The 24,462-nt window shown below is 33.4% G+C and overlaps 1 protein-coding gene across 6 annotated transcripts in view; it reads right to left on the bottom strand.

Annotated features, from left to right (window-relative positions):
• LOC125678759 (uncharacterized) overlaps positions 1–23,533 on the bottom strand; it is a 58,777-nt gene extending 35,244 nt beyond the window's left edge. For 2 of the 6 annotated variants that reach the window (XM_056150614.1, XM_056150615.1), the window contains exon 1: positions 6,088–8,594. The gene's annotated coding sequence lies outside the window, so the exon portion shown is untranslated. Of the gene's footprint in view, positions 1–6,087; positions 8,595–21,510; positions 21,845–22,346 lie in introns of those variants that run through there. The other 4 variants (XM_056150612.1, XM_056150613.1, XM_056150616.1 and 1 more) reach the window with 4 other exon arrangements.
• Between the last annotated feature and the right edge of the window lie 929 nt (positions 23,534–24,462).

The following is a 24,462-nucleotide window of genomic DNA, read 5'->3' as shown; positions in this document are numbered from 1 at the left end:
TATCCCATACTGTTTGATATTAGGGATATTAGTTTTACTTAAATAGTCAAGATCATAATTATTTTCTAAATATATGCTATTCACAAAATGGTATAATGATTTCTTTTATTTAATATTTTCTTAATCCATGATATTCTTAAAGATTAAATTTTTGATAAGATATCTACAACTCCAATGCCTCCACTAATGATACACACTGTAGTTCCAATTAATGTATTTCTTTTTATTCTATCTCTCTTATTCCAAATGAAATTGTAAACAAGTCTTTGAATTTCCTTGATAATGTTTGAATCTGGTAGGTTTAATATCGAAGCTATATATATAATTTTAGATATTACAAGACTATTAATTATGCAAACCTTGCCAAAAATGGTTAAGTTTCTTGTTTTTCAACATTCAAAAAGTTTCTCTACATCGCTGGTGATTTTTGTCCAATTATTTCTCAGGCACATTTCCTTATCACGGCCAATATATACACCTAATGCATTTACACATGAAACATTTACATAAACATTATGGATTTTCTTAAATCTGTTTTTAAAGGTCCAGTTAATATGCATACGGTTTTTGACATATTTAATCTCATACCGAAATATTACTAAAATTACTTATCACCTCGAGGGCCTTCTTTAAAGACTTTTCATTTTCCATTGGAAGGGTAGAATCATCGGCATGCTGTATTATCTTAATGTCTTTTTCCATTCCTTCTTTTTAAAACCCATGTATGCTGGGATTGTTTCTTATTGAAATTCCTAATATTTCAGCCACAAAGAGAAACAAGATTGCTGATTCCGGACATCCTTGCCTTATGCCCCTATGCATCATGCAGGTTTTGGATATCCGTCAATCATTTTTTATTCTGAAGATTGGATTTGCATATAAGAAGTGAATCCATTTAATAAAATGTTCTCCAAAGTTAAATCTTTTCAGTACTTCAAACATAAAATTCCACTCAATTGAATCAAAGGCTTTCTGAAAGTCTAAAAATAAAAGTATAAGTTCTTGATAAGTTCTTGATTATTTTCTTCACAATAATAAAAAATGTCCAAACTTAATCTTGCATTTAGTGCGATATTTCTTCCTTTTATATAAGCCGTTTGATTTATTCATATCAAATCATCTAGCAGGTTTTGTAAACGCCTGACAAATACAAAAACTATTATTTTATAGTCTGTGTTGGTAAGGCTAATGGGTTTATAATTTTCTAGGTTTTGGTCCTCTCCTTTCTTATAAATTAATGTAATCAATGATAATCTCTGTGTAAAAGAAATTGTATTTAAAACAAAAATACTTTGTAAAACACAATAGAAATATTGTTTTCTTTCTTCCCAGAAATATTGTTTTCTTTCTTCCCAGAATGTTTGATAAAATTCACGTGGTATTCCATCCATACCAGGAGATTTATTGCTTTTCATATTTAAAAGTGCCTCTGAGCATTCCTGGAGTGAGAGAAATATTTCTAATCAATTTTTCTCCTTATCTTTCAATGTGAATTCTAAGTCTATAGCATTTAAATATTCGTTGACATCCGTGGTTTTTATATTATTTGTTTTATATAAAGTTTCATAGAAATTACACATATTGTTTAGTATGTCATCATCATCGAGTATGATATCACCAGTTTCTTCTCTTAAAGCTTTAACTACATTATTTATTTGTCTTCTCTTTTCTAAATTTAAGAAGTATGAGGTATTCTTTTCTCCAAGTTCTATCCAATTGGCACTAGACCTAACCAGTGCACCTTTTGCTTTTTTATCTACAAGCTTTGATAATTCCTTTTCTAAATTTCTTTTTTGATTCATGTCAATATTATCCGCAAGTAATTCCTCAATTTTTCTGATTTCCGATTGTAAATAGGCTAACTTACTTTTATATGATTTATCTATTTTCTTTGAAAAGTCTATACAGAATATTTTTATGTTTCTTTTTAGAGTTTCCCATGATTCATGCGGTTCTACTTCATTGAGAGTGTAATTTGATAGACATATTTTCATTTCTTCGACGAAGACCTGGTTTTTTATCAGCAAGACATTAAATTTCCAATAGCCCGGTCCTTTTAATTTTTCATTTATAATCAGACGGAACTGTAGACTTGTTGCTGGCTCGGGTTCCACTCTGCTGCTTCGAATTTGATATGTGTACCTGCATCTGTCTCGCCAGATTATCTAGCATGCGCCCGAGCTTGTTTTGACCGGGCTGTCGCTGCATAACGGTATGAATGGTCCCTACATTGTTTGGCCCCGTTCCCCAGTATGTGTCCCACGTTGCCTCGGCCAAGATGTTGGTTTTCTTGATTTTACCAAGCGTATCGCTGAATTCTTCACACTGCTTGATTTTGGACTCTAAAATCTCCCTCATAACTTCATCCCGAGAATCCAACCATGCATCGGAGACAAGGACTTGATTTCCAATCCGTTTTGCGTCGAGAGCAATCTCTGCATTACTTATGGATTCCGCTTTGTTGAGATCGCCAGAACGCATTGCTTTCACGTGTTGAAAAGCTTGTTCGGCAGACGAGTATGTTGCCCCCAAAATCTTCAGCTCCGTGGGGAAAAAGTTGTCCCGCAAAAGCCACCACGTCCTCCTGTTCTGTCAAATATAGTTTGCATTGTTTGAATCCCGGTGAATGTCCTGGCTCCTTGCAGATCCTACACCATGCCTCATACTCACAATTGTTTTTATAGTGATAGTCCGCCCAGCAGTTAGTACACTGCTTTTTTGTCTCCCTGATAGGTTGACCCTTATAAACGATGGTACATCTTAGACCCGCACAGGTAGTAGTTCTTGGTAGAAATTTCCCGTCCATGAGAGACGTGTAGACGAACCTGTTACCATTATGGAAATCAGTCATCCTGTGAGAAATGCGGTGTCTGATCTTCTCTAGCTTGATGTCACTTGTGAGCTTTGCACCATGCCATGTTTTTCTAACATTTTTAATACACAATTGTCATCAACAGATATTGGTAGGCCTTTGTTAAGCACTCTTATCACTTTCTCATTCGAATTTTCCGTTCCTGCTGAATATGGGTTAGTATTGAAAACCTGGATAGATCTACTTCCCAGTTCAAAACCAGTGTTCACAATCTGCATTTTGCTTTCAGGCGACTAAACATAGATTCGTCAAAGGTCTCTGTCGCGTTGCACACAGTAAATATCGTTGACTATAGCACTGGCTGCTACTGCAATATCATAGTCCGATATATATTTGTTCTTTTCACTCTGAATATCCCTGTTTCTTAAGTGCACTGATTTTTGTGTACATTCCATGGCCATACGTAGAGTTGTACACGTCTGGTCGAACACACTTGGATTAAGAGCGTGAGCTGATCGTGAGTAGATACTCAGTATTCACAACATAAACACAATATAAAACACACAAAAATTCAGAAAAACACCACAAAAAGAATTTTCTGAGTCAGACTATATACGTTGCACACAAACGGCACATATTTTGTTTTGCAAAGCCCATATAATTATGCGGAGACTGTCAAAAACGACGGAGCAAAAATAACACAACCGTTCTTTACTTGCTCGTCACGTGACCTCCAAACAAAGATAATATTATTACAAGCTGGAACCAAACATATTCCTCATGTAACCTATCTAATTCTTTTATCACTTCTGGTTCACTAAATACAGAAGGATAGATGGTACGTACTTTTGTTTTAATATGGCTAATGCGAGATTTTAATATTCCTCTTATGCTTTTAACCCATTCTGACAATGTATCAATTTTTTCTTCTCATATTTAGCCCATCGTCTGGCATAATCCTAGACAAAATTCATAATAGAAATGAAGTTATGTTGCCAATTAAAAGACCGAGGTTCTCTGTATTTAGGACCTTTTAGAATAAGTGATTCGAGGTCCCCATTTTCAACTATATCAACATCACCAGTAATCGCATATCCAACTGGACTATAGTTGAAAGAAGATGAAGAACAAGATTACGTTGCTGGATTACGTATAAGATGGTTAATACGTATATTATATGTTGTAATCAATTATCATTAAACAGCTAATTAAAATTCATCAGCGTGCTTTAAAAAATAAAACTGTCATGATATTACGATACCGTAACAAGCAACTGCTTATGTCAAATATTTCTCTCTGCTCGGCTTTCTGCACGATCTTAATGGGTATGAGAATATGCGATTACTTTTAACGTTTCATTTGCAGTAAACGACTGATGTATTTTACCCATCTAGATACGGCAAAATTTCAGAGTGTTATGTTTGAGTTCTTCATTTAGAACCGATCGATCAAATTATTGGCTTTGATAATTATGATGTTTATAATAACCAATGAGATAGTTATATCATACAATGGTACGGCATGTTTCGCAGCTATTACAATGCAACGAACACCCGTTCGATATTTTGAAGTTTAAACAAAGAGATTGTCGAGTCTGTTAAGACTTTATTGCTACAAAATCTCGTGCTTTACTGAAATTAACATTATTCGGAGAAGATTACCGCTTCGTAGCATGGACATGGACAAGAATGCCGCGTCGTCAGAATTGTACACACGAACTGTGATATGTACAAACTAGACGTGTGTTCTATATCTCACAGTAGAAGGTTCCCGCAGAAATAGTCACATGATTTAAGCTTTTACAAACTTTCGACGAGGCCTCAACAGGGAGCATAAATCGGTCGTGACAGATCCATATTTACCATGTTTTATCAACCTCAGAAAATTAACCGAGATATTTACTTTCTTTACTATAAAATATTTACTTACACTATTTGTTTCATGTTTACGGATTAATTTATTATTTGTAGTTGATGCAAGGTGAAGATAACGAACAGTGAGCAATCTCATAACTCCTATAAGCAATACAAAATAGATAGTTGGGCAAACACGGACCCCAGAGGTGGGATCGGGTGCCTAGGAGGAGTAAGCATCCCCTGTTAACCGGTCACACCCGCCGTGAGCCCTATATCCTGATCAGGTAAACGGAGTTATCCTCAGTCAAAATCAGTGTGCCAAGAACGGCTTAACAATCGGTATGAAACACGTCAGACAACATTTGACCCAATGTGAGATTGTATTAACGAACTAGATCGTTATAACGACCATAGAATTTACGAAATGCTGACTTCAATCGAGGCTGTTGAAACCCCTGTTGATATATTTATACACATGTACAACCGCCTGTGACACTTCATTTGCTTACATCATGTATTCATGCGCACTATATATAGTTTCTTTAAACGCATTGAGGGGACTCATTTCAATTACATTGATATAAAAATATCAACATATGATATGTGTTCAAAGCAATGAAGCTGTTAAAAAAAAGAAATCAAATTTTTTGAAGATCTGGCTGTACAGGAATATAAGATATTATACTGACACATAACAGTCTGTGGTGACGATGTTTTAACAATCTTACATTCTTATCATTCAGTGCTGGCTGTACAGGAATATAAAGTATTATACAGACACAAAACAGTCTGAGGTGACGAAGTTTTAACAATCTTGCATTCTTATCATTCATTCCTGGCTGTACAGGAATATAAAATATTATACAGACACATAACAGTCTGAGGTGACATTGATTCAATAACCTTACTCTCTTATCATTCAGTACTGGCTGTACATGACAGCATAGGAGATTGGTATAGGCTGGGTAAAAATCTTTGGTACATCAAGTAAATCAAATAACCCATCCTCTGACATTACAAAGGTGAATTAAGAGTGATTACTTGGAAGTGATCTTACAATATAAATATACCTGGAAGTGATTTTACAATATAATTACATGGAAATGATTTTAGAATATAATTACCTGGAAGTGATATTAGAATATAATTACCTGGAAGTGATATTAGAATATAATTACCTGGAAGTGATATTAGAATTTAATTACCTTGGAGTGATATTAGTATATAATTACCGGAGAGTGATATCAGACTATAATAACCTAAAAGTGATTTTACAATATAATTACCTGGAAGTGACATTAGAATATAAATACCTGGAAATGCAATTAGAATAAGAGTACCTGGATGATATTAGAATATAATTACATTGGAGTGATATTAGAATATAATTACCTTCGAGTGATATTAGAAAATAATTACCTGAAACTTTCGGAATGACCTGGAATCCCTGTATTTTATCCCATGCTACACGTTTAAATTGCCATTGGTGTACAACAACACAAAGCGTCGTTGTAATCGGAAGACTTCGTGTGATTCCGTTGATGTCGGAATTTGTGTAGAAAGAGTTTTGACACGATATATATTTAATATCATAGGATCATCTGCCAGTCTAAGCACACATTAGAACACATTAGGAATCACATCTTCATATATTCAACTACTCTTTCGATCTGCTTTTACAAGACAATCAGGCATAGTAATTACTGATCACTGTTCTTCCCAGTTCACGTGATCACGCGCATGCACAGAGTGACAATGATTCCGATCCTACTTAAGGATACTTGAAATATAATTTTTACCATGGGTGTTCCTGATTTCTCAATTCACCATACACATCATACGCTGATGAGTCACAGAGAGTCTGTTATGTTCAGAGGAAGAGAAAATTCACAGTTGTACAGTCGTGTCGACATCGTACCTCTTAAAGAGTCGGAAGTTTGTATTAAAAGCAAGTGAAAATGACACGATTTGAATTAGCGAAGCACTATACAGTTAAATTATAAATTTTGAATGGGGAGATGTAAGGGACACGTGATATGAGTTATCTAATGGGTTTTAGAAACATGATGTAAATATTTATGTTTAGTGAATAAATCAGCGCAGACATATCCTTCCAATGTTTAAAAACATGAACTCGTAATAAGTAATTGTAATTTTTGTTAGTACAGCTATCTCGTGTACTTTAACTCAGTGACTTATATCATGGATACTTTTGGTAGGTGATTTCTGACATCACTTGTGAGTTCCGTTGATACATGCATTTGATAGTACATCATTATAAGTACTCTTACCAATCCTTGTTTCATTCTGGTTATTATCATATGATAAGTATTTATCATATCATTAGTAATGTCATTTGTACATGGTTAATATCAATAATTACTAGTTATCATATGATTTAAAAACACACCAAACCATTTTATTGATAATTGTTGCCTTACCCTGAATGTATTAGAATTTAAAGATGGTGTGTTGCCATGATTATTTCTGTACCTATATAGTTATGAGATGTTATGTTGCTATGTATAAACAGTAATAGAATAGCGTGTTGCTAAGTTTATAAGTGTATCAACAGTGATGAGATGGTGTGTTGCTCTGTCTATAAGTGTATTAACAGTCATGAGGTGGCGTGTTGCTCTGTCTATAAGTGTATTAACAGTCATAAGATGGTGTGTTGCTACGCATTAACAGTCATGAGATGGCGTGTTGCTCTCTCTATAAGTGTATGAAGAGTGTATGGAATGGCGTGTTGTTATGTATATATATATGTGTATTGACAGTCTTGAGATGATGTGTTGCTCTTCCTATAAATGTATTAATAATCATGATATGGCTTGTTGCTATTATTATATATATGTATAAACAGTCATGAGATGGCGTATTGCTCTGTCTAAAAGTGTATTAACAGTCATAAGATGGCGTGTTGCTCTCTCTATAAGTGTATGAAGAGTCATGGAATGGCGTGTTGCTCTGTATATATGTGTATGACAGTCTTGAGATGATGTGTTGCTCTTCCTATAAATGTATTAATAATCATGATATGGTTTGTTGCTATGATTATATATGTATTAACAGTCATGAGATGGCGTGTTGATCTGTCTATAAGTGTATTAACAGTCATGGGATGGCGCGTTGCTCTGTCTATAAGTGTGTTAACAGTCATGAGGTGGCGTGTTGCTCTGTCTATATGTGTAATAATAGTCATGAGATGTCATGTTGCTCTAACTATAATTTCAACAATAGGAGGTACATATTCATAATTCATTCTAAAGTTTGTGTTATAAAAGTTTTTACGCTTTCCGCGAAAGCACTGAGGGATGAGGGGGGGGGGGGGGTAAAGAGCTCGATCTCGAAACGGCAAAAACAATTTCGTGAAGATATTCAACCAAGGGAGTATTATGATATCGCATAACCCCCTTTAGATCGGCCACTGAAAAGTGTTGATATTTTACACAGTTCTGACTACTTTCCTTTTATTTTTCAGATTTTTGCACACGGTACTTTAATATTTTGATTCCGGAGTATTTGGCTGTGTAAAGAGTTTTAAGAGATCGTATTTCCTGTACAGTTTCATTTCGCCTAAATCTCCAAACTTATGTTGTATGAATAAGTGGATCTAAATGACATACTTCCTTGCTTAGCTTTATATTAAGTTTGCAGAAACATTGCCATTTTCTTCGAATATAAGGAAGATATAATGCTTTATTCTCTGGAATAATATCAATATAATATTCGGTATTTTACATTTCCATTGACACATTATTCAACACTGAATTCCAGTATGAATCTGAATTTCCTGTAACAGATCAATTTCTTCTGTGAATCTGCTACAACACTGATCATGATATAAAACACGAACAATATATAGTTAACCAATCCTATCGATATCAAACAAACATACTATTAGTATATACTCACAAACAATGAACCTTTACCCTACTATTAGTACATACTCACAAAGAATGGATCCATACCCTGCTATTAGTATATACTCCCAAATAATGGACCTATACCCTACTATTAGTACATACTCACAATCAATGGACCCATACCCTACTATTAGTACATACTCACAAACAATGGACCCATACCCTACTATTAGTACATACTCACAAACAATAGACCAATACCCTACTATTAGTATATACTCACAAACAATAGACACATACCCTACTATTAGTATATACTCACAAACAATAGACCAATACCCTACTATTAGTATATACTCACAAACAATGGACCTATACCCTACTATTAGTATATACTCACAATGAAACTATACCCTACTATTAGTACATACTCACAATTTACCTATACCCTTTTATTAGTACATACTCACAAGCAATGGACCCATACCCTGCTATTATTATATACTCTCAAACAATGGACCCAAACTCTACTATTAGTACACAATCACAAACAATTGACAAATATCCCACTACTAAATGTAGCACATATTCACATACAATAGACACATACCCAACTATTAGTACATACTAACAAACAATGGACCCATACCCAACTGTTAGTACATACTAACAAACAATAGACACATACCCTACTATTAGTATATACTCTCAAACAATGGACCTATACCCAACTATTAGTACATACTCACAAACAATGGACCTATACCCAACTATTAGTACATACTCACAAACAATGGACCTATACCCAACTATTAGTACATACTCACAAACAATGGACCTATACCCAACTATTAGTACATACTAACAAACAATGGACCTATACCCAACTATTAGTACATACTAACAAACAATGGACACATACCCAACTATTAGTACATACTCACAAACAATGGACCTATACCCAACTATTAGTACATACTAACAAACAATGGACCTATACCCAACTATTAGTACATACTAACAAACAATGGACACATACCCAACTATTAGTACATACTCACAAACAATGGACCTATACCCAACTATTAGTACATACTAACAAACAATGGACCTATACCCAACTATTAGTACATACTAACAAACAATGGACCTATACCCAACTATTAGTACATACTAACAAACAATGGACCTATACCCAACTATTAGTACATACTAACAAACAATGGACACATACCCAACTATTAGTACATACTCACAAACAATGGACCCATACCCTACTATTAGTATATACTCTCAAACAATAGACACATACCCTACTATTAATACATACTCACAAACAATTGACCTATACCCTACTATGAGTACATACTCACAAACAATGGACCTATACCCTATTATTAGTACATACTCACAAACAATGGACCTATACCATACAATTAGTACATCCTCACAAACAATGAACCTATATCCTGTTATTAATACATACTCACATACAATAAATCTATATACTACTATTAGAATATCCTCATAAACAATGGACCTATACCCTGTTGTTAGTAGATACTCACAGTGAACCTGTACCCTACGATTAATAAGCACACATTGCATTAACAATAGTGTACACTCCTCAATTAATTCTTCTCTGCATTGTGTAACACCTTCACTAGTGTACTGAGTAGAGAGATTAACAATTGAAAATTATTCTCTGTGTTGTGTAACACCTTCACTAGTGTACTTAGAGAGAATAAAGGAGATGTTCAAGACAGTATTTATCATCAACGTCAGACCCGAGTCATAAAATACATCCAGTTGTTCATGAGTAAAATTGAACAATTGTATTCTTATTCCCAAAATATAACGCTGTCTGTCATCGCAATGAGATGGATAGTATTATGGCTTATAATACAGTCACCATTCGGTTAACAATATATAGTTAACCAATCCTACCAATATCAAACAAACAATGTATATTTACTAATAGTAGGGTATACATCTGGTACAATAATTAACAGTTATTCTCTCCACTAAGTACACTAGTGAAGGTTTTACACAACACAGAGAATAACTAACTATTACTCTCTCCACTAAGTACACCAGTGAAGGTGTTACACAACACAGAGAATGATTAGCTGTAATTTTCTCTACTAAGTACACAAGTGAAGGTTTTACACAACACAGAGAATAATTAACTGTTATTCTCTCTACTCAGTACACTAGTGAAGGTGTTACACAACACAGGTGATAATTAGCTGTTAATTTCTCTATTAAGTACACTAATAAAGGTGTTACACAACACAGAGAATAACTAACTGTTATTTCCTCTACTAAGTACACAAGTGAAGGTGTTACACAACACAGAGACTAACTAACTGTTATTTTCTCTACTAAGTACACTAGTGAAGTTGTTACACAACACAGAGAATAATGAACTGAGGAGTTTACAATGTTGTTAATGCAATGTATGTTTACTACTAGTAGGGTATATATCCATTGTTTAAACCTGTTTACCCTGTTCTGATGATACAACCCTACTTGCTTAAATTGACCTTTTCCACACTACACTGTATTTAATGTGCGATGTAAAGTTTGGCATACACTACATTTAGTAGTGGAATATTTGTCTATTGCTTTTGAGTAAGTACTTATAGTAGGGTATAGATCTATTGTTTGTGAGTATGGACTAATATTAATGTATAGGTACATTGTTTATGAGTATATACCAATAGTAAGGTATAGATCTATTGCTTTTGAGTAAGTACTAATAGTAGGATATAGATCTATTGTTTGTGAGTATGTACTAATAGTAAGGTATAGATCTATTGTTTGTGAGTATGTACTAATAGTAAGGTATAGATCTATTGTTTGTGAGTATGTACTAATAGTTGGGTTTATATCCCTTGTGTGTGAGTATGTACTACATTTAGTAGTAGCGTATAGATCCATTTCTTGTGACTATGTACTAATAGTATGTTCTATTGTTTAAATCTGGTTACCATGTTTTAACGATACAACCTTACTTCCTTAAACTGATCTGTTCTACACAACACTATAGTTATGTGCGATATCATATTTGGCATACACAACAGTTTTGAAATAGCTTATTGCCAATAAAGTTTAATTTCCCGTTGATATAACGCTGGTTTTCATATCTATAGTGTGTGAATAAGTGAACCGAAATGAGACACTTTCCCCGAGGTTATTTCATCTTCAAATTCAGAAAATATTTCGATGTTTAAGGACATCTGCAAATTACTTGGCACACCCCATTACCAAGCATCATCGTTGTGTGGGAGTGTGTTTTTATTCTAATTTGTCATATACTGTGATAAAATCTCTCATGCAAATACACAGGTTTTGAGATATAGATCCACCCCACAACATTAGTGTTCATGTGGTCAAGTATCAAACTCTCATTGGTCCTAGTGATTGAGCTGTATTGAAGTAATTTTACCAGAAAATTTGAGAGAACAAATTCAGAAATACGTAATGACAGAGAAACATCTGATATATTATATACATTTAAGTACTGAGTGGAAAGTAGTTATTTAATTATCGACGTGTCTGTATAAGAGAAGGGCGGAAGTTTAAATTATCCAAACCAAGCAATAGGTTCTAAATCTATATCAAAGTCAACGAGAGTGATTGAATTATTTTATATTGATAAAAGAAGTATGACCCTAAGACAAGCACCCGGCGATGACATTGAAACACATTGATAACTTCGACACGTGAGACATAATACATAGTGTCCCTAGATTGTATATCCTTTATTTTCTCACAACTTCCCCAGATGTGTATATCATTCACAGTGTCTTAAACAGCACACGTGATTACCGTATCACCATGGCGTGTGCCCGGTGTGGTGCCGTCAGTGTCTGCAGACTGCGGGTTAAACATTTTTTAATGATGCAACGAAATGGAAAACTTTTTATGAATGAAACTGAACGGATGAAACATCGATAAACCTTGTTAACTAAATTAGTTAGAGTTATCCCTCTTTGTACATGTGTATCAGTTTTGTGTATCATGTGACATCTTCAGTGTAGATTGTGATGTAACTGATTTTTGTGTAGATGAATTAAATGTCGCTCAGTTAACATATGCATTAGTGATCTCTCCGCGCTCATAGAGCCCTCATTATTTATGAGTTAGTACGGACGAAGCGAACCTCATAGACTAAGTGAAAGGTGAAGATAACAAACCGGCGTATTAAAGAGCTTGATCATGATATATAAGACTCATGCATCACAGCGCCCACCCGAACCACATAGTTTGCTAATACAGAGATAATATTGGGACATCCTGCTATTAGATCACACTAAATGTCTCGGGGTGGTTTTGTCTCATTTACACATTGCAGGGTTATAGGTTTGCCGTTGGAAAGATTCTAAAGAATTCTCACATTGATTTTGATATATTCTACTGTCATAAGGGGTTGTCTTCCAAGTTGTAAAAAATAAAAAGAAGATATAGATTTTATCGGTCACCCGAGTTTGCACAATTTCTAGTCTTCAGAAATCATTATGTTACCTGTTTGCTTTTCTACTTCTCCATTTTAGCTCACCTGTGCCGAAGGCTCAAGTGAGCTTTTCTAATCAAAATTTGTCCAGCGTCTATTGTCATCGTCGGGGTTAACTTTTCACATTTTCATTTTCTTCTCCAGAACCATAAGACCAATTTCAATCAAATTTGACACAAATCATCCTTGGATGAAGGGGATTTCAGTTTGTTCAAATAAAGGGTCATACTCTTTTAAAGGGAAGATATTCAGGAAAAGCCAAAAACAGAGCGCTGTCATTTAATAATCTCAAGAACCACTGAGCCAGAAAAGAACTACACACGTTAACTTTGGATTCCTGCCAACATTATCAACTCATATAGTTTAAAAAGCTTTGTAATTTTGCCAATGATATTTTTTTTTAAATACAAAGTAGAATCCATTAGAAATTGATTATTAACTTTAATACCAGTGTTGATTAAATACAAAGTAGAATCCATTAGTAATTGATTATTAACTTTAATACCAGTGTTGATTAAATAATTACTCTTAATTTCTACTCCTTTTGATTAGGTAGAAAATTATGTTAATTGGAACCGGGGTTTAAAACATCATTTATTTCAAAATGTATATTGATATCAATAAATGACCATTTGATTTGTCAAATTACTTTATACTATAGAGTAAAATATTGTTAGTCTTCCTTTCTCACTCTTTAAAATCATTTTCAGTTGTTCATAGAGTGAACATTTTCGCTATTTTGGTCTGTAAACTTGTGTCTCCGTGAAACAACAAAAGTTTAAGTTAAAGATTCGCTAAATAACAAAGTATAATACCTGCAAAAAAGAATTTGTGTTTCACGGGGGTTGATGTTTTAAAAATATTTTCCGTTTTCCATTGATTCCTATAGTGCAATACTTAAGGCCAATTCAACTTAATAAGTAGATTACTATACAGGGTCAACAAAACGTATGGGGCGGGTGGGAGGATTTTATTTTTTTATTTTTTTTCTGAGAAAATTATTAAAGACATGATTTTTTTTTCAACAGATGCGCATCATTTAATGACAGGTGGATATCAATCTATGTTATTTTCACAGACATCATTCCAGGTTAAGTTTTAATTTCAAACAGAAATATACCTAACTTCTTCAAGACTTACGTCTGTAAGAACGCGAGAAATTAAGAAAACCATATAGATCTATTTTCCTCACGTGGCTTTTCACGTTGTTATACTGGAAATGTAAACAAGAAGTGTAAATACCGGAGTCAGACATGAAAATATTCCGGAAATCGCAAATTTCACAAAATAAAAAAAATCAGGGCGGACCAATTTTTGAGGGGCGGGCGGGGATGATAATATATCAATTAAAGGTCAAGTGTAATAAAAATAGATTTGAAAATAAAGTTTATAATTCATTAAAACCCGTTTTGAAAAGTTTATTGATGTGTTTATTATTTTTTGAAATCCAGGTAAATGCGCAAAATACTTATTCCAAAATCGTTGTTTATAGAAACGAATGAAGGAATTATCGCCCTTTCTTATGACGTCATCTGAGACATTACTGTAGTTGTTTACGCCAGTATATCATCGTTTTAATTTCTGTGAGAAATTGCCAGTTTTAGCAACATCGTGGATAGTGACGGTGAAATACCGTAGATACACTTGAGTTTAGGGATTCAACCTTTTATATTTGTACCTGCACCCGTTTCGAAACCATCCGATAGTCTATGTTCGACAAATATCTCATAGGAATCTCAGTTAGAAATTATTTACCGAGGCAGTCCATAGAAAAGTGGGAATGGTATTGGAAAAAATGTTCTATGAAAAGATAACCTTTGTATTTTACACAATCTAGGCTAATCAAAATCAGACTTCATAGATACTCGCCGTATACTCTATTGTAGCGATTGTGAGCGTATTTTTAAAACTAGATTGACTCTCACGTTTGTATTTTTTAAATGGAATTTACTGGTATGAGATTGATCAGATTCAGATTATAATGTGTTTAGCTAGATATATATTTAATTGAAAAATGCCTTTTTGAAAAAAGAACAACAAAAGACAAAAGAAAAAAACCTATTGTGCACAACGTTATTTGTACCTTTTTAAAAAAGAAAAACATCTACATGTAGATACAATATCATAAAATGTAAATTATGCCTATTAGTACATGTAATTTCTTCACAACACACGTCAAATGTGAAATTGAAATATTACGGCACAAAGTTAACGAATTGTAGCATTTTGAGGTGTGAAATTTTGCCTTAATGATTCATGATATATTAATTAAGGTAGCACTTAAAACCATATTCGGAAAAGGAAAAACTTGTACTTGTTTTCATAATGAACTTGAAGAAAAAGCTTTGGAAATTGGACTGACCTAATAAATAAGGTTTTATCAAAATGGGTTTTTTTAATTGAATTCATTTCCATTTTTACTATATTTTATTTTTTCAAAATATATATAGTGAAGAAATGATATGATGAGTCCCTTATAAATATAGTACGAGTACGACAACATTCGAAAGATATTTCATTTAATAAAAGAAATAAAATCAATTTGAACTAGGTAATGGGTGACATTAATTTATATGTGCAATCGCAAACCCATTGAATACAATGTCGCATTAAAGCATTCAGTGGTGGATGTAGAGAGGGGTGGATTGCATCCCCCCTTAATTTGGGTTGAACTTTTTATATAATTAAAATACATCCCTCCACTTGTTTTGTAGGATGTCCAGTTAATCATCACTTTGCACTTTGTTTATAGTCAAACAGGATGATGCGTCGGGGTTGATGGAAACCTGATCCTCGTTAATTAAAGTGTCACTCACTGATCCTCGTGGCTTGTCACAAATCTCAGTGTCTCTTTTCAGTTTCAGTGTCCAAATTCTTCGAAATTTAGGGTCTTTTGGGGAAAAGAAACATACTTAATCCCTGTCCCGATTTGACATTGCAGTTCAAAGCAGCGCATTGTACCATAAATACAGGACTTTTCTATGTAAACCCTATCAATGCAATCGAAAGTTGTCTCAGATGACGTCATAAGCTACGAGCGATAACTCACGTCACGACACATTTATCGATCGCTCAGGTAAAAGTTTGATAGCGCCGTGTACTTCACGCCAAGTGATTTTTATCAAAATTGCCATGGAAATTAATCCATAAGTCTACGACAGACATTTTTCTGTGTAAAAGTGAAGTTTTAGGAAAATCACCGTACTTGACCTTTAAGTTGAATTGGCCTAATTTCAACCCAACTCATAGAGTTATCTCTCTTTGTTTGGTCAAATAAGTCAACTTTTATGAAAAATGACATGATTATCTATAATGATATAAAATCATTTAAAATATATTAACCTTTGAAAATTGACCCGAAGGTAGGCGGCGAAACGTTACTATCGTTCGCAGTTCTTTGCATGAAAGATTCTTGACATAAAGTAGATTCAAGTTTCGTCAAACCATGGTCCCTTGGGATAAGGTGAGGCCAAAATAGGGGAGTAAGAAAACCTAAACCTAGAAATTATCTCCTGAAATATGTATATGGATTCCTTATTGTGAGACCTTACATTTAAATGTGAAGATAACGAGCAGTGGTCAATCTCATGAATCCTTTAGGGAATACAAAATAGAGAGTTGGGCAATCTCGGAACCCTGGATATATTGTAAAAGTGGTTATTTACACGTGGGGAAAACTTACACTAATTACGCAGTCAAGTAATAAGGGCGTAAATTTCCCCCACGCGTATAGCTATAAATGTTTGATATAACATTACATGTGTATATCACATTCTCAGTTACCGCGTATTTCCCCCCACACGTAATGTTGGACGTGGAAAAACGTGTACTTAACCCGCAGCGTAAATAACCACTTTTACAGTACCAGAGGTGGGTTGTATATAGGAATATGTATAGAAAATATCGTTTTATAATCACAGCAGCTGAACAGCAGAACCAAGGTAACTCAGGTGACCTCTTATCATACTTTGTACTAGGAGAAAGATATATCAGTAAGACTACCACACATAATTGATCATTTAATTTCGTTTATAGAAGAGAAAGTTTCATCATTCCATGACAAAATTCTATTTTCTAGTCGAGTTCGAATATTAATGAAAACAGTTCCCTTCTGCCGGATGTCCAGAAATACGGAAAGATCTTGAATGAAATATAACGCATTTTCAATAAATTACTAACTTTTCCCCAAACTTAAGCCTCAGTTTCCATGGTTTTCAGAAGTCTGGTAGACAAAAGAGGATTCTTGACGTGTTCAATGTTATAATAAAACAGTTGGCTGCTAATTGTCCAGAAGTAACGAAATAATTCATAAAAAATAATGTACCTTCAAAATGTTATGAACGAAGCCCCTGGAGCCTGAAAACAGAGGCAATGAATTTTCATAGAGGGTTCATTGCTCATCATAATCATGCAAACAGTTTGTCTGGTTGATGTCCAACAGGAAAGATAGAAGATTTTCTGTTGCATTTCCTACACATAATAGAATGGCCAATCTAACCCCAACCTAGTACCTTGGGGTCATAAATGTCACAGTTTTTGTAAACGGCTATTATAATCATACTAATATTTTCACTGCTTGACGTCCAGGCGTAAAAAAACCTTCGAAGGTAACAAATTTTGATGGGTTTGGCCACACATCTGAGGCTCCAGGAAAGCAGAGACCATGAAATTCCCAATTTTCGCCACCCCATATATATATATGTATGTATGTATTATGTTCAAAAGTTAATCACCGACGCACGGAACAGACAGCAGTGATACTGGTGAGTATCTGCATTCTATCATTTTTCTGAAAAATATCTGAATTATCGAACCAAAAACCAAAAGAAAACACAAGGAATATCTTTATTTGGAACCCCGATTTTATTGTAACCTTTATGGTAAATAATGCACCTATAAATCACTCATTCTGCTTATCTCCCTTTGTTAAACCCTCCACGAGAGATCATTCTCCCCAGAGTGTAGTCTAGGTTACCTACACGTTTGTCAATGCAGTGTTCTACGAGACAAACGTCTAGGAGCATTCTACGAAAAACATTTACACTCCATAACGAGGCTTATCCGAATTCTGATAAAGCAGCTGATTGGTTGATGCATAACGATGACGGACGCTGTCGAAAAGAAGATAAACAATGTTTTATCGAATTCTCGCTGAAACCTTTACAGAAAGTGTGTTTACTTAAATTAGCAAATAGGTCAGACGTGTTGGCAGTATTACCAACAGGCTATGGGAAATCGCTATTATATTCGATTCTACCGCAATTAATGTTTGAAGAAGACCTGCACAGTAATACTAGTTCTCGTGAAGTCAGCATAATTCTGATCATATCGCCACTGGTTTCTCTAATGAAGGACCAAGTTTCGAACTTCCAAAAACACAACGTTTGCTTTCTTGAGAACAAGCGACACATAAACTGACATTTGGAACAACAGCTGTGGTGTTTGTTTTCTTCGGTGTCACCATTTCCGTTTTTCGATAGCGCGTTGTAATATTTTTAAATATGTAGAACCCTCCAAGGCGTTTGAGTGGGAAGTCAAACGGCTTGCATGACCTGAGTCCAGTCTGACAGTCGAGGTACCAGGATGTAAACAATCTCGCGAAATATCGTCAACAACATGACCTATACAACTATAAACCAGTAATTTTAATTACCTCTCTTTACAGAGTCAACCAAAGCTCAATCTTTGAAAAGTCAAATTTTTTTTTACCAAATGTGAGAGTTAACTACTGTGAATTAGAGCCTATAGTTAGATAATTAAGTTCCATACAAGTTTATGGGTTATCCCGCACTGGGGTATTATTGTATAACTGACTGCAATTGATTGAGAAATAACAAATGTCAAAATTAATCAGAAAATTGCAAGGATTCGTTAAGAAACATTTATATTGTACATATAATGATAGTATAATAAATGTAATGTCCATGATCAAACGCAAATGAAGATAAAGAAAATAGTTTTCTTACCATATAACGTTGCACTTTCTTTAGGTGATAATTAGGAAAATACAAAATGCTAGTTTCGGTTTTACACAAAACAGTGCATAAAAGCATTCACAATTAAGTTAGTGATTTGGCACGGTAGATTTACCTGTTGAGTAATTTAAATATCCGTGACATTTTAGGAATACCTACTGTTCAATAGGACTATAGACAACTTCTAAATACATCTAGAGTGCTTCCCAAATTGTAAAGTCCTTAGCACTTGAATAAAACATCAATCATTTACTTAATAAACCCATACTAAATACTTACATTATAATCCAAATATAGGGTAACATTATCCATGCGGAGTATCATGCAAGTATTAAGTAAAATGGTTTACAGAGTATAAATAATATATCGTGTCATTTCTATTCAAGTGCCTATCGTTGACAAACATTTTTTACCGGTCATATTTTGATCGTTAATGGATGTAGCAGGTTTTTGTTCACGAGCAGTGCCTATAACAGCATTAGAAAGATGTATTGACGTATGTAAAAAAGTACATTAACGTTATCTAAATACTAGATTCTGTTCTGCGATCCATTTAATCCTTCGGTTGACCTTCTAGACCTCTAGGTTTTAAAGATTCCATCTGAAAAACCCCAAGACTCTCACTTCTCAAAGCAGAAGGTTCGGTGTTTGAGCAGCCATTGCCTATTTTTACGTTGTAGGTCGGACACGGCCAAAGTAATTGTACGCGTTTTATTGATGAAAGTTATATCAGAAAATCGTCTTAGAATTTGTTTTATTACGCGTCTAACCAAGAATAAAATGGGAACATTCCATTCATGTTGATATGTAGATTATTGATGTTGTTTCTAATCGCAAAAGGTATCTCTAAGGGGACACTCAGAGTTTGGTCAGGGTCGGTCACCGATTTTCACACGTTACTTACAAAATATTTTTGGAGTTGTTTGAAATTTGTTTCATTATTTACCTTTATCATTTGTATGCCCATCCATTAAAGTTTAAATTGCTAGTTCTAAACAAACTTACCGACCTTCATTTGATATCTCACAGATTTATCAAACAGTATTGCCAATGCACGCATATGAACTATAAAGAGGATATCATAATATAGGAGATTTGTGTTCTGTGCCTGTTCTCTCGGAATTGCATTATATTATGTAGTTATATAATGCATTTCCTGTAGTTTGAGAAATCCGTTTAATTAAGAGAGATAATTTATACATTTCTATGGCATGCCATTTTAATATTCACTCCTCTTTAAAGATATCTCATAAATTTTATAAGATATCTTATAAAATTTAAAAGATATCTTCTAAAGTTTATATATCTTATAAAAGATATGAAATATCTCATGTATTTTTTCTTCATAAGATATCTTATAAAAGATATAAGATCTTATGTTTTGTAAGATATCTCAGACTTTATATATCTTATACATGACTTTTTTAAAGATACTTGAAACTTTTAGATATCTGATGACTTTTATAATATATTTCCTAACTTTTATATGATATCTTATAGAAAAAAGTTTATAAGGTATCTTACATATCATATAAGACATCTCAAACTTTACGATAAATCTTGTTTAATATACAAGATATCTTATAAAGTTTATAAAGTACCTTATAGAGTTAAAAAATATCTTCATATATATATATATATATATATATATATATATATATATATATACATCAAACATCTTATGAACTGTAAATTACTCGATATATCTTATAAGATATATGAGATATCTTACAAACTTTCTTTTATAAGATAAGTAAAAGTTATAACATGTCTTATAAAAGTTGTATCTTATAAAAATTCATTTATGAGATATCTCATAAAATTTATAAGATATATTATAAAATTTCTTAGGTATCTTACAAAACATAAAGATGTTTTATGTGTTTTATAAAATATCTCATAAAATGAAATTTATAGGATATTTTCTATTTTATAGGATATCTCATCAAATCTAGAAGATATCTTGTTTAATATATCAGATATCTTATAAACTTTATGAGAGATCTTATATAGGTTATAAGATATATTATATATTTTATTGAGTATCTAATAAGCTATAAGTTATATCAGACATCTTATAAAATTTATTAGATACCTTATTGGAAGTAGACGATATCCCATATATTTAAAAAGGAATAAATATAAGCATTGCATGGCCTACATTTCCCCCGGTTTGTATGAGTCACAATGTGCAGGCTGAACAATCCTCCATGAAACCTCATTAACATCTACTTGTAATGAAATGTAACCTAACGCATTTACAATTTTATGAATACATTTCCAGAATTGATATACTTGGAATCGAATTGGCAATGGATGCGTATATTTAATATAAATTACCCCAAGTCGTATATTTAACACTTTGAATTGATGAATGTTTAAATTTACTTGACCTCCAGGAGAATTTTGCTGTAATGATCGACCAGTTATAACCAAAAAAGTGTTCCATAGTGTAAGATAAAGAAAATAGTTTTCTTACCATAAAACGTGGTACTTTCTGTGGGTGATAACTAGGGAAAATGTTAGTTTCGGTTTACACAAAATACTGCGTAAATGCCATTCTCTCACCAGAGGGCGCGTTACGCAAACTTCACATACACTAGTGCGAGGAGCGCACGGAACCCTGGGTAGATAATGCGTAAATGCAAGTTAGTTATTTAGCACGGTACATGTCATCTTCGAAGATGGGTACATGTATATGGACTTTTTGAATAATTTAAATGTCCGTAACGTTTTAGGAATACCCACTGCTCAATATAGACATTTTCTAAATTTAGCTACGGTGCTTCCCAAATTGTAAAGTCCTAGGCACTTGAAAAAATTGAATTATTTACTTAATCAAATATTTACCAAATACTTATGTTATGATCCAAGTAGATTTTAAAAAAAAAGATTTTTACAAAATGCAGGTGTTTGATCGGGTATATATACCTTATTGGGAGTAGAAGATATGCCATAAGTTATCTAAGATATATTTATAGAGGAATAAACATGGCGTGGCCTACATTTCCCCCGGTTTGTATGAGTCACAATGTGCAGGCTGAGCAATCCTCCGTGAAACCTCATTAAAATCTACTTGTAATGAAATGTAACCTAACGTATTTACAATTTTATGAATACATTTCCAGAATTGTTGTACTAGGATTGGAACTGGCAATGGATGCCTATATTTAACAGTTTGAATTTAAGAATGTTTAAATGATTTCTATTCATGTTACATTTAGTTGACCTCCAAGAAAATTTTGCTGTAATGCATGACCAGTTATAACCAAAAAAGTGTTCCATAGTGTAAGATAAAGGAAATAGTTTTCATACCATATAACGTGCCACTTTCCGTGGGTGATAATCAGGAAGTTTCAGTTTTACACAAAAGACTGTGTAAATGCAAGTTAGTTATTTAGCACGGTATACAGACCTGTTGAGTAATATAAATACCCGTGACGTTTTAGGAATACCCACTGCTCAATATAAACATTTTCTAAATTTATCTACGGTGCTTCCCAAATTGTAAAATGCTAGGCATTTGAATGAAGAAGAATAAATGAATTATTTACTTAATCAACTACATGTATTTACTAAATACTTATGTTATTATGTTATAATCCAAGTATTTTTTTTATTTTTACAGAATGCATAAAAATATAAAGAATAAAATGCTTTCTTTCCTGTTTTATCGAGTGATGAAGGTAGCTAGTGTTGCAGAATTTATTTCCTGCAAAGATTTCTACCTCAAAGGCCGGCAATTGAGTATAAAAGCAGCCAATCGGTGAAAATGGTGGAAGATGAGAATTTTCTGGTCACATTCAGATTGCAGCACTTATATTGCAAAAAATAAGATTAAGCTGTTGTACTGAAATTTTAAAATGGGTATGCTTATTCCCCTTATAACTGTGCATATATTCGCCACATCTATTTTAGATATAAATTCCCATGAAAATTTAATTTTGGCTTCAAAAATTTGAAGCAGGGCTAAATTTGTATTTTAAACTAGAGATTGGCAGTTGGTGGGTGTGATTATCTTTTGCTATTGTTTACAGCGGATGTTGACTCACATATTGCACGAGCATGCTTATTGAAAATAGAAGATATTCCATAAATTATAAGATATATTTACAGAGGAATAAATATAAACATGGCGTGGCCTACATTTCCCCGTTTGTGTGTGTCACAATGTGTAGGCTGAACAATCCTCGGTGAAACATCATTAAAATCTACTTGTGGAGAAATCTAATATAATCTATCGCGATTACAATCTTATAAATACATTTAAATTTCCAGAATTGGTATACTAGGACTCGAACTGACAATGGATGCCTATATTTAACAGTTTTAATTTATGAATGTTTAAGTGATTTCTATTCATGTTACATTTAGTTGACCTCCAAGAAAATTTTGCGGTAATGCTTGACCAGTTATAACCAAAAACGTGCTCCATGGTGTAAGATAAAGGAAATAATTTTCTTACCATATAACGTGCCACTGTCCGTGGGTGATAATTAGGAAATTACAAAATGTTAGTTTCGGTTTACACAAAAGACAGCGTTAATGCAAGTTAGTTATTTAGCACGGTGTATAGACCTGTTGAGTAATATAAATACCCGTGACGTTTTAGGAATATCCACTGCTCAATATAGACATTTTCTAAATATATCTATGGTGCTTCCCAAATTGTAAGTCCTTGGCGTTTGAATGAAAAAAGATGAATTATTTACTTACAAGTAATCAATTGTGTACTAAATACTTATGTAATAATTCAAGCAATCCATTTCTAATTATTACAGAATGCATAAAAATATGAAGAATGAAATGCTTTCTTTGCTGTTTTATCGAGTGATGAAGGTAGCTAGTATTGCAGAATTTTTTTCCTGCAAAGATTTTTACCTCAAAGTCCGGCAATTGGGTATAACAGCAGCCAATCGGTGAAAATGGTGGAAGGTATGAATTTTCTGGTCACATTCAGATTGCAGCACTTGCTTTGCAAAAATTAAAATTAAGCTGTTGTACTGAAATTTTAAAATGGGTATGCTTGTTCCCCTCATAACTGTGCATATATTGGCCATATCTATTTTAGATATAATTTCTCATGAAATTTTAGTCTTGGCTTCAAAAATTTGAAGCAGAGCTAAATTTGTATTTCAAACTAGAGATTGGCAGTTTGTGGGTGGATTATCTTTTGTTATTGTTTACACCGGATGTTGACTCACATATTGCACGAGCATGCTTGCCTAGTTCTAGATAAGAGGGATTGCACCAAAGGAAACATGTAATCAAATCACGATATAAGGTGAAAAAAAATACTCTCGTATCATTGGTAAATCCAGATTTTATTTTTTAATCAGATATAATCACATTCGTTTAAAAACGATTGGTTAACTTTATGAAAATAACTCATTAGGACTGTTCAGTCTGATTACTGTTTTAGTGTTTTGCA

The sequence above is a fragment of the Ostrea edulis genome, chromosome 9 (genome assembly GCF_947568905.1).
Source record: "Ostrea edulis chromosome 9, xbOstEdul1.1, whole genome shotgun sequence".
Classification (NCBI taxonomy): Eukaryota; Metazoa; Mollusca; class Bivalvia; order Ostreida; family Ostreidae; genus Ostrea; species Ostrea edulis.
This window is presented reverse-complemented; position numbering and strand designations above follow the sequence as displayed.